The sequence below is a fragment of the Myotis brandtii genome, unplaced genomic scaffold (genome assembly GCF_000412655.1).
Source record: "Myotis brandtii unplaced genomic scaffold, ASM41265v1 scaffold535, whole genome shotgun sequence".
Lineage (NCBI taxonomy): Eukaryota > Metazoa > Chordata > Mammalia > Chiroptera > Vespertilionidae > Myotis > Myotis brandtii.
In genome coordinates this window covers 4,080,363-4,092,521 of record NW_005369964.1, presented here as the reverse complement: position 1 = coordinate 4,092,521, position 12,159 = coordinate 4,080,363, and positions in this window count along the sequence as shown.

Genomic DNA, 12,159 nt, shown 5'->3' with positions numbered 1-12,159 from the left:
TCGTCCTGCACCTCCGCAGTGTTTAAACTTTGCTTTGCTGGTGCAATCTTTTTTCCTCCCTGTGACCATTTCATAAAACCAGTTTCGGAGTCCAAAGTGCTGTCGACGAGAACATGCATCTGAGATGCCCACAAGGCCGTGTAATGTGATTTGCAGATGCATTTTCTTTAGCTTAACAATATCACGTCCGCATTTCGGCCTCGGTCGGCTTCATCGCCCTGCTGAATGCTGGGCTTTTATTGTTGCATCAAATAAACTCTGGTTATAAATCATCCCCAGATGTCAGCCTAATTATTGTGAATGGTGGGAACCTGGAGGTCGGGGAGCATTGGGCGCGCAGTGGCCAGTATCCCTGAGGCCAGCCTCCTCCCCCGCCCCCGCGACCCCACAGCTCCAGGGGCTGCCGCTCACACACCCCAGGGACTTGCAGGTTCTCCCAAACAGTCCCACCGACTCAGCTCCCAGGAGGCGAGGTCCCCACACAGGTCCCCGACTTTCTTCTGCAGCAAAGCGCTTGGCTCCTTCAGGATTTTGCAGAGCAATCGTGGGCAACCCAACCTGGCAGGTGTCCGGGCCACTTGCTGACCCACAAGAGAAGGAGAGCAAGGTGTGGAGGGTTCAGGGGTGGGGCCCAGCATTTAAAGAGACAGACCCCATGCATGTTCACCCTTAGCAAGCCTTAGGCAGATGTAAGGGAGCCTTGATCGTTTGCATTTTAAATGGAGAGGACATTTTTAGGAAATCCATCCGGAGAGGGAGTGCTCAGGGCCCTGGCTCAGCCACATTCCCACAGAACCAGCCTTTCTTCTCGTCTTCCCTGCGGGGCACCTGTGCTGTGTCGGGAGCCATGGCGATGCTGCTTCCCTCTTCAGACCAGGCTGGTGGTGCCCAGGCACATGGGGGCCAAGGTCACGGTGCTCCACCACGGACCACTTCTCCCTGCAAGGGACCTGCACATGGGTTTAAAGTACTCTGATAAACCTAATATATGAGAACATTTGCCTCTGGAACTGGGCTTCCCCCATGTAGCTACTTTAAGAGTGATGGGTGTTAAAGATGCAAGCTCCGCCCTGTCTGGGGTGGCACAGTGGTTAGAGGGTCAGCTCTCACACCACAGGCTCACAGGTTTGATTCCCGATCAAGGAGCACATACCTGTGTTGCAGGTTCAGCCCAGGTCAGGGCACATGCAGGAGGGAACCAATTGATGTGTCTCTCTCACGTCGGTGTTTCTCTCTCTCTCTCTCTCTCTCTCTCTCTCTCTCTCTCTCTCTCTCTTTTTCCTTCTCCTTCTCCTTCTCCTTCTCCTTCTCCTTCTCCTTCTCCTTCTCCTTCTCCTTCTCCTTCTCCTTCTCCTTCTCCTTCTCCTTCTCCTTCTCCTTCTCCTTCTCCTTCTCCTTCTCCTCCTCCTTCTCCTTCTCCTTCTCCTTCTCCTTCTCCTTCTCCTTCTCCTTCTCCTTCTCCTTCTCCTTCTCCTTCTTCTTCTTCTTCTTCTTCTTCTTCTTCTTCCTCTTCTTCTTCTCCTTCTCTCCCTTTCACTCTCTGTAAAAATCAAAGGAAAAAATTATGGGTGAGGATTCACAACATAAAAATGAAATAAAATAAAATGCCAGCTCAGCATAATGGCTCTCTGGCTGTGTTCCCTGGTCCCTCTGGCTCCATGACCATGAGGGGACTCCTCTGTAAGGCGCAACCTTAGCCACATGGCTGCCCCCAGTAGCTGGCACCAGGCCTGTCCCCCTTCTGCTCACAGACGCTAGCAGCCTTCCTGCAAGGACTCAGCTTCACTCACCTCCTTCCCCCACATGAACAGGTGAGCAGGTGGGGACCCCTGAGTCACCTCCCCCGTTGCTGGGGTGGTGTTTAGCCCATGGACACCGTGGCTTGTGGCCTGCTCTGCCTGAGCCTCCTCCTGAATGAAGGGGTCCTCCCAGCATGACCAGCTACGAGCCAGAGTTCCATCAGCAGCGGTGTGACCGACGGACTGACCGAACGTGTTTCTGGAACAGGCCTTCCCACAGTGGAGGCCTCAGGGTGGAGGGCGGAGGGTCATGGTGAGTTTGCTTGTGACTTTTATTAGCTCCCATCCCTTCCACCACATGGACATTTTCAAATGCAAACAAAGGTGAACACATGCCTGGGAGGAAGAGGAAGGGGGGACGTTGTTTGAGAGCCGCCGGGGCTTTATAGAGGGAGAGGGAAGTGGCTCACAGACTCTAGCACTGTTTGCGGCTCCTGGCTGGGAAGTGGGTGCTGGCTGCTGACCGCTGCCTCCTGGGGAAGCTCAGAGTGAGAGCAAGGTGTGAGCATGAGCGTTACTGAGCTCTGGGAGGTGGGGAGGTGTGAGGGGTTCTCACTAAGGTGTTAGCAAAACACACAGAATGTGCAGGGAGCCCTGGAGAGGAGAGAACAGAGAGGTCCTTCATGCAGCTGCTCCAGGCCACTCACTGTGCACAGAGCCAGGCAGGGAGGGGATGCTAAAGTCTCCCACGTTCAGTCAGAGATGCCCACGTTCAGTCAGAAATGACCAAGGACAGTCCCAGGCCTCACATGCTATAGGCCAGACCCCTCCCACCAGCTGCCTGATGGGGAAGCCACCCATTGTCTTCACTATCAGAGACGTGTAAACAAGGAGCCCGGAACGCTGGTGAACCTTGAGCCCTGGCAAGGGCCAGAGCTATGCACTGATTGTTTAGTCCAGGCAATGGGGGCTCAAGCAATTTCCTGACCAAATAGTCTCAGAGTAAATCTTTCTAATATTTACTGACCTTTAAGATAGTCTGTCTGTTACCGCAATTACCTGCCTGACTAAGGGCTAGATGTGTATCCAAAATTGAATAAAAGTTTGGCAAGGTCTGGGCACCAGGGGAGTCCATCTTCTTGCTTTGGGCTCCCACCTGGCCCCCCAATTTCCAAGTTATTATTTTTTGTTTCATTTCTGTCATTTGTGCACAGCCCCTTCTCCAGAGCTTGAACCCTAAACCACGCGGAACATGGGTCTTCATACCCTGAGGTAGGTTCTTTAGTGTCCCCACATCACTGACCTAAGAACCTGAGGCTAAGAGGGAAGAAGCCACTCATCCCAAATGACGAGGGTCTCCAACGAGGCCCCGGGGGATGGGCTGGATGTTACACCCCCCACGCAGACTCTGGGCTTTGTGCAGGGGACAGGAATGCAGCGGATGACGGGGAACACTCGGAGATGCCCCTGCTTAAGGGTTAGATGCTAAAAGAAGATGTGCAAACACTGATCCATGAATTCATAAGTCAGGAAATTTCAAAAAAGTCACAGGCCATTGGCAGCCCTCAGGTTGCTGTGTTGGCACCTCTGTCTTCTCCTCCTTGGGTCCCATGCCAAAGGGAGGTCGCTGGACTGGGGTGTCCGAGGCGTGGGCCATTCCTGGCTCCCTCCCAGGACACATCCTGTCTGGGCCTCAGGCCTTCCGCCCTGTGACATGAGCTATGTGACGTCTGGCAGGGGCCACGCCTGGTTCATGGATGTCCTGGCCCCTCAGCAGATTCCTGTGTAATTAAAATGTACTGAATTGGCCCTAGCAGGCTTGGCTCAGTGGATAGAGTGTTGGCCTGCAGACTGAAGCGTCCCAGGTTCGATTTCAGTCAAGGGCACATGCCTGGGTTGCAGGCTCCATCCCCAGAGTGGGGTGTGCAGAAGGCAGCCAATCAATGATTCTTTCTCATCACTGATGTGTCTATCTCTCTCTCTCCCTCTCTCTTCCTCTCTGAAATCATTTAAAAAACACACAAAAGTACTAAATTGAATTTAGTGAAAACAGAAGACCTGCCCACTCCGGGCAGGTGTGGGTGAGTTTCCACACGTGACTGGGTAGTTGGAGCTGGTGACCTGGGAGCAGCTGCCTGGCCTTCTGGAGAGAAAGGAGCTGTGTTCCTCAGATAGGGTTTCTGAGGTCACTTTGGTTAAGTCTCTCAGTGAGAGCATTTACAATCTTAGGCATCAGGTATTTATACACTGACCTCGGGAGATGAGAATGACATCTGTGAGGCCAGGAGCCAGCAGCACTGGGTGACAGAGTCTAACAAATGGGGGCCAGGCACGTGCCTGGAGCAGGGTCTGGAAGAATGACACAGCATCACCTCGACCTCCAGGAGGTTCCAGCCGGGACCAGCTGGCGTGAACTCTTCTTTCCCATCACAGACAACACGATGGGGCTGTCCACACCCCTCACAGCACGTATTTCTTGAGCAACTACTTATCCCAGCCACTTCCCTGGACACGTGGCGCTGTGTGCTCAGGGGGATGGGATCCCCGCTTATACAAAGAAGTGCAACAGCAACTTCATGAGACTGAGAGGCCCACTTAGAGCGATGACACAGGATCTATCTAGTTTATTTTAAAATGCAAATCATCCCCAAGTCCCAGAACATCATCGGTGGTTACTAACACGCATGGGGTTAAGTGTGTGCACTGTTGGCTGGCTGCTGCAAAGAGGGAGGGAGGGATATAAACCAGTGAGATCCTTGGGCTGATGGCTGAGCGAGGTCCTCGCATCGGGAGGCCTTCCAGGGGCCAGGGTGTGGGCGTGACTTTCAGGGAGGGTGGGTGTCAGCTGGTGAAGAAGCTTGGGAAGGGCATGGGGTGGGGGGATATCACAAGCAGGAGGCAAGCTCTGGAAGGGCGGGCGACAGGTGTGGACCGGGTGGCCCATGAGTGGTCTCTGTTGCTAAAAGAGAACACGAGGACGGAGAGGCCTGAGAAGTCACTGGAGACAGAAGCCTTCGTGTACTGGGCAGGTGCTTACTTGTGACCTCCTGACCCAGGTCCTGAACTTGGCCTTGCTGACATCCGGGGCTGCATCAGTCTCGGTTGTGAGGTGGCCCTGTGCCTTGTGGGATGTTGGTGGCATCCCCTGCCTCCATCCATTCTATGCGGGTAGCATCCCTCCCCCAGACAATGGGGAATGACTCCAGGCTTTGCCACATGTCCCTCAGGGTCGAAATCGCCTGGGGCTGGTAACACTGCTCTAGGTGAGGGCTGCAAGCAGGCACGGAGGGGCAGCTGGTGAGGCCTGGAGGGGCCTGGGCAGGCAGCCTGTGTGGGGCCAGTGCTTCCAGCCTGGCACACAGTAGGTCCTCTGTGCTTGGCGCTGTCTCCACCTTAAGAAAGGAAGGCTGCTGCAAGGAACGCGAAGCCCCTACGTGTCAAGAACTCAGAGCTCAGCAGGGCCAGGCCCTTGTCAGACCAGCGTCCCCAGGGCTGGGAGGCCACAGTGGGCACCACCTCAGGGGTCAGGTCGTGCTGGGTGGCTGTTTATCCGTGTGCCCAGGGCTGCCTGCTGGGCGTATTAGAGGCCATGAAATAATGATGAGGCCTTGGAGGGGTAATTAAAAGCCAGGGTGACATTGATCTGCGGAGATTTCTGAGTGAGCCCAGAGCCCACAGGGCGACTCTCTACCTTCCCTCCTGCAGCCCCAGCCTGATTGGCCCCCTGGGTATTGCCGGGGCCTCGGCACCTCACCTGTGGCCGGGAGACTCCCAGGGCAGCGCCAGCCCGGCTTCAGAGGCTGAGCAAAACAGGCAGCAGGGCCTGGGGGGCAGCCCAGCTGCTCTGCTCGGCCCTGGGAAGGCAGGAGCCAGAGAATCTGTTAAAGACACAGGTCCCCATTCTCTGCGGCCTCCAAGGCCCACCTTCCTCCTCCAGACCCCAGAGACTCACGCAGTGGAGTAGCTGAGCTACTTTGGGGCCTTGCTGCCTGGCTTGGGGCGGGCGTGTCCATCGACCCTTGGCCTCCAGGGTCTAAAGAAGAGGGTGTGATCCAGGCGCAGATGAAGACAACAGTTATTTCTGGACCATCTCTCCTGGGCTGGGAACTGTACACACTTTATACACCAATGAGCATCTAGTATGTACCTATAATGCCCTGTGCACGCCTGGACACTGTGACCCGCAGAGCAACGAGCTTGCTGGTACTGCTGCCTAGTGGGTTTGCTCCTTTGTTGTGCCTTCAGACGTGAGCCCGACCTAGGGAGTGGGGTTGGTCCAAGTGCGGAGTCACACCGCCCGAGTCTGGCCTTGGATCGCCACCTGCTGTCTCTATGGCCGGGGCCTTTGCTCAAGGACTGTCTTAGTCTCCCTGCTGGTGCATGTGGATGAAACAACCCACACTGCCCTGGCTGGTGTCCCCAATGGTTAGCACGTCAGCCCACACACCTAAGGGTCTCAGGCTTGATTCCCAGTCAAGGGCACATGCCTGGGTTGCATGCTTGATCCCAGACCCAGTTGGAGCACGTGCAGGAGGCAACCAATTGATGTGTCCCTTTCACATCTCTCCCTCTCTCTCTCTCTCTCTCTCTCTCTCTCTCTGTCTCTCTCTATCTCTATCGCTCTCACCCTCCCTCCCTTTCACTCTCTCTAAAAATCAATGGAAAAAATAGCCTGGAATGAGGATTAGCAATGACAACAAAATAATAATAATAATAATAATAATGCACACACCATAGGTAGGGAAGGAGTGCATGAGGTCATGGTCGCAATGTCAGGGGCATTCATTAGCCCCATTGTTGGTTGTGAGATTCACTTGGTGGCTAAGATCCTTATACCCTGTAGCTCCAGGGAAGTGGCCCCAACTAGCCCACTTCACAGATGAGAAGACTGAGGCGCTGGGATCCCATAGGAAGAGTGCACACTCCCCCATCCACAGGGGGCTGGGTGCTGCCCCTGCAGGAAGCTTGGCTTCAGGCTCCAGCTTTTTTCCCCCCCGCCCCCCAGAGCCCTGGGAGTGCCTTCCTCCCAGAGCCCGGGAACGCGGAGTAGCGCGCACTGCGCCCCGTTATGTAACCGCCACCTCTGGTCTTCCACTGCGAAGCCTGCCCTATTTTTTGCTCTTGGCCTTCCCCCCCGCGGTGGGGGCTGGGCGCGTGCACCCCTGCTCTGCACACTGTAAAGGAAGTCGCAGCCCTATCAGATGGAAGGAAGCAGAAGTTTGCTCGAGGCTTTGACAAAGTAGCCCGTCTCCCATCCCACGTGAGTGCGGGCTGCGGTGAGAGCTCCGTTCTAAATGCGGAGACAGGCCTGTGTCTTTCTTGAAAGTTGCCCGGAGTGGAGAGAAAGATTCTTCCAGATTTCGGAGAGGACCCTCGCAATCAAAGTCTTAGATAAAGCCCCATCTCCTTGGGCCTCGCCCCCTCACGCCGCCCTCCGTGTCTGTAACGCGGGGGACACATGAGCTGTGAGGAGGGACACACTATCCAAATGAAAGGCACAGGGTTGCCCAGACCCTGATGGGGAAGGCCTTGCAGAAATGAGTGGCCAAGGACTGGTACCCGGGGACACGTGTCTACTGATGGCATCGAGGTTAGATGTCAGCATCCCCAGGCCGTGGCAATCGTAGGCACCATCGGCGGGAAGTCTGCTGAGGACCAGGAGCCGGGCTTGCGTTCAGCCCCAGCTGCAGCCTGGGGAGGTGGGTGCCCCGCACACAGAGGCTGGGCAACGTGCTCAGGAGAGCATCGCCGGGACCTGCACGGGGCGGGAGGTGGCAGGCCGCCCTCCACTGCCCTGTTCAGGAACCTTCTCTCTCTGCGTGTACATTCTACGTGCAAACGCCATCTAATTTATAAACTGAAATGGGGCACATCCCTCAGGGCGCCACACAGGGCATTGATCATGTGGGGAAAAATACCTTCTCTTTCCTGCTGACGCTACTGGCCCCTGATGTCATAAGGAAGATTCCAACAACGCTTCGGGAACCGATAGTCATTTTCATCATCGATCTGGTTGGCAAAGCCTGACTTGAACCGATAGAGAGAACAGGAGGCTGTTGATTGTCTGTGTTTTCCTCACATCGTGTCTATGTCATGTGTTGCCGCAAAAATGTGAGTGCGTGTGCTCTGTCCCTGGCGCTGCTCAAGACTCTCTGGGGTGGTGGTTACATGGTACCCCATGAAGACACATAGTCACTTCCTAAAACATGTCCAGTTCTGATAAGTAGAACACGCCTGGCCCCGCAGGGCTCAGAAAGGGATGGTGGGCCTGCCCGTCACGTCTGCTGCCCCCACGGAGCCGGGGCCTGGAGAAGCCGTGGGGGGTGGGGGGGCGGCAGGTGTGGCCGTTTCAGATCGAATCGCCCTCCACCTGCCTGCTGTTTATACAGCTGCCTGTACAATCTGGGGTGACGGGGAGCTCCAGAGAGCCTCCATCTCCCCAGTTCTAAGAGGGGGTCACAAAGGCCGGATTTGGGGGTGTTGCTGTGAGCTGATCCCCGGAAGGATTCCGGGTGCCATGGCTTTTGGGGCCACGCCGGGGCGCTCCCTGTTTTCGGCTGCTCTCTGTGGCAATCTCCAGAAGTGATGCAAAGATGTGGTAAAACTTTCACTTCTTCTAGGTCACTGCCCTTCGCCTGGAGGAGGGTGTGGCCCCAGGGAGCTCAGGCTGGGGGCAGGTGACAGCACACCGGCACCTGCGGAGGCAATTAGCTGCCGCCACCAAGACCTTTCCGATAGTAACCAGCTGTCCCCGCCTGGTGCTCGCGCCCCGGCCTCGGGGGAGCGCTCCGGGACACTGCTCTCCCAGGAGCCCGGCCCTGACCACAGGAGCTCGGTAAATAGGCCGGAGTTTGGCCTCCCCAGAGCCCAGGGCGATGATGCAAGGCTCCTCCGAAGCTCAGGTGCAAGGCAGCTGCTGCTGGACAGAGGACCCGGGGGCAGGGACCAGGGGAGGGAGGACAGCAGGAGGGGGAGCCTCGCCCACTCAGCCTCCCCCTCTGTTCAGAGGTTAGGTCCTCCCCACCCCCAGGCTCCTCTGGGCCTCCGCTTTCCTCCCTCTGTTGTTCTCTCGCTTCGGGTCTCTCTAGCTCTTCCTCCCTCCGTGTGGCTGTGTGCCTCCCTGGCACCCTGTGCCCTCCCTCCCGGCACCTGCACACATGCACACTTGTCATTGCAGCCAACAGTGGACCCAGGGTTCTCCCCCCAAAAAAAGGTAGTTCATACAGCCTGGGCTAGTTTGCTTTTGCTGGGTGAATTCCCACTTTATTTCAGACGTAGGTATCTATTCAACAAGCATTTATTGGGTGCTTCCTGCTCACCAGGCCCCGTTTCACATGTTGGGGGAACAGAAAGGCCTGGCCCTAAACGTGGGCTGGGGGGAAGGCAACAGAGCAGTGAACATAAAACCAGGGATGTCAGAGGATGGCGAGTGCTACGAAGAAAATCCACACAGATCACGGGGTAGACGTCGCTGGAGGCAGGAGAGAATGATCAGGAAAGGGTCTCTGGCCAGGGGGCAATGAGGTCATCTGAGTGAGGTGACCGAGAAGCGCATGTGGCTAAGTGGGGAACAGCATCCCAGGCAGAGGGAACAGAACGTGCCCAGGCTCTGAGGCTGAGGTCTGCTTGGCATGTGGCAGGAATGTCAAGGTGGAGGATGGCGAATAGATTCAGAGAACGTCCTCTCTTCGAGTCTTTGAAATCTTTCTTCTAGACGGAGGTCAGTCTCTTTTTACAAATGAGGAAAGTGGATCAGAAGGTGTAAGGTGTTAGCCTGATATCAAAGGCGTTAAGTTAAGAAGTAGGATTCCCACTCAAGCCTCGGAGTTGCCACTCTTCACAGTGCCTTCCTGAAGCTGGAGAGTGTGGAACGAAGTGGGAAGCCCAGGCTCCTGCTAACACCTCATCTGTTAAGAGCTGCGGGGACTCAGCTACAGTCCCATCTCCCAAGTCAGGAACGATCCCCAAACTTCAGGGGGAGGTTGAAATCCGGGCCCCAAACAACTGGTCACTTACAGCTAGGGAAACTGAGGCTAGGGAGGCCGAGCATCTTGAATCCCAAGCCTCCCCACTCTCCTTGTGGCGCGGGGCTGGCATACAAGTGTGACCCGAGGTAGAAAAAGAAAAGCAAAACAAGAGGCCAGAAAACATATGATTGTGTTCTAGCATTTCATAGGCGCCTTTCATCGAACCGCTGGGATTTCTGAGAAATTAGCAACAGCATTGAAGTGACAAAGACCGTTTTCCACCAAGAAAAAAAAAATAAAGGTGATTATTTTCACCTCCCACCTGACTCTTTTTGTTTGAAAGAGCGAAAGGATTTTGAAAGAGTCGTTACATATATTTCTATCCCATGAGTGGGCAGCAGGGCCGTCAATGAATCACCCGCTTTCTGCAACTCTGCAAGCAACCCAGACCCACGTGCGAGAGACACGGTGGGGTTGTCCATGGCTGGGCCCAGGGCCCAGAAGGGACAGCCATTGAGGGTAGGACTGGAGGAGGGGAGGAGGGAGCAAGGGGGCGCGTCCCCTGCCTTGTCATGCTCATCACAGTGCGCACTCACTCAGCTGAGGGTGCAGTCACTTATTTGTTTATTGATTCTCACCCTCGCTTCCTCATGGCACAAACACTTACTGGGACCTGGTGTCAGGCCTCGCGATCATCTGAGAACCCAAGACCAGCAAGACACAGCCCCTGAGGTGTCGTGAGTCAAGTTTAGTTGTGAAGACAAGCCTGGGCCGTTTCCAGATCTTAGCAATGGTAAATTGTGCTGCTCTGAGCATAGGGGTGCATACATTCTTTCTGATTGGTGTTTCGGGGTTCTTAGGATATATTTCTAGGAGTGGGACCACTGGTTCAAATGGCAGTTCCATATTTAATTTTTTGAGGAGACTCCCTACTATTTTTCATAGTGGCTGCGCCAGTCTGCACTCCCACCAGCAGTGCACGAGGGCTCCCTTTTCTCCACATCCTCACCAGCACTTGTCATTTGTTGGTTTGTAGATGAGGGGAGGGTGGTTGGGTGGGAGGTGATCAACCAAAGACCTTGTATGCATATATGCAGAACCCACGGATGCAGACAGTGGGGTGGTGGGGGTGGCTGGAGGGGGTCGATGAGGGAAAAAAGGGGACATATGTAATACTTTCAACAATGAAGTATTAAAAAATTAAAAGTAAAAAGAAAGAAAAGAAGCCTGGGGCCTTCCGGGGAAGCCCTCACCTGCTAAGGATGGACCCAGCATGGAGCTTGGGACAAGGGTCAGCCGAGGCAGGGGTGGGGGGGCGGGTAGGCAGAGGCTCTTCATTCCCTGGAGACTCCCCCAAGGCCGGTGACCGCCCTGGGTGGGGCGCACCCTTGGTGTGAGGCCCGGCTGCTGAGAGCGGGAGGGACGCCCATCCGCGTCCGTGGGAGCAGCAGTGTTTGTGGGAGTGGGTGCTCTGTACTTGGAAACATTCATTGTAGAGACTCTGAAACCCAGGCTGAGTCACTTCCTCTGGCAGGAAAGCCCCCACCCCAGCCCCTCTCGGGGGTTCAGCCAGATCGCGGGAAACGCAAGAGGCCCCGCGCCCTCTAATCGCGATGCCAGGGTTTCTGTCTGACCAGGTGCGCCCCGAATGGGCCCCGAGAATCACGCTCTGACTCTTGGGGCTTTCTGGGGCCTGAAACCAAATTCGCCCAGAGGTGAGGCCAGAGGAGAGGACAGAGAGCCCAGGCACCTTGTTGTGGGCAGAGGAGAATGGGTGGTTCCGGCCCCAGTGCCCGCTCAGATAGGAGGCTCTGGGCAGATTGCATAAGCTTCTTCTTCTGTTTTTGTTATTCATTTATTTATTTTAATTTTATTTTATTGTTTAAAGTATTACACATAAGCTTCTTAGGCCGCCTCTTCACCCAGAATAGAGGGCTCCTACCCACTCCATCCACGTGTGGGGAAAAATGAGCCCATTCCAAACCCTGCCCTCTGTCATCTGTGTTACACATATGAGGAATTGGCATGAAGAAGAATGCACTGATATCATCACCCCTAATACATGTGTGTGAGCATAAGTAATAAAGCAAATGTATCTATGCAATATCGTAGAGGCCAATATATGTTATTTGACATAAAATGGGTCTTGAAGTCTTGTTTTAACTCTGGTAGCTTTCCGACGGTCCTAGAACCAAATCTGTCAACAGCCTGGAGGGCCAGGGGGAAGGAGCATTTCAGGAAAGATAAGAATCGCAGTATCAGTTAGTACCAGCTTGTTCATGAAACTTCAAAGCGGAAACCGAAGCGGGAGTCTGTAGATGGCTCCCGAGAAAAAGCCCCGGTTTCTGCAAATCTTCCTTCTGTCTTTAATGAATGCTTAACCTCTTTGCCCTTGAACTTGGGCATCGTTACCAAGAGTCAGTTTTCACTCTCGTGCGTATATTTTTTTCCCC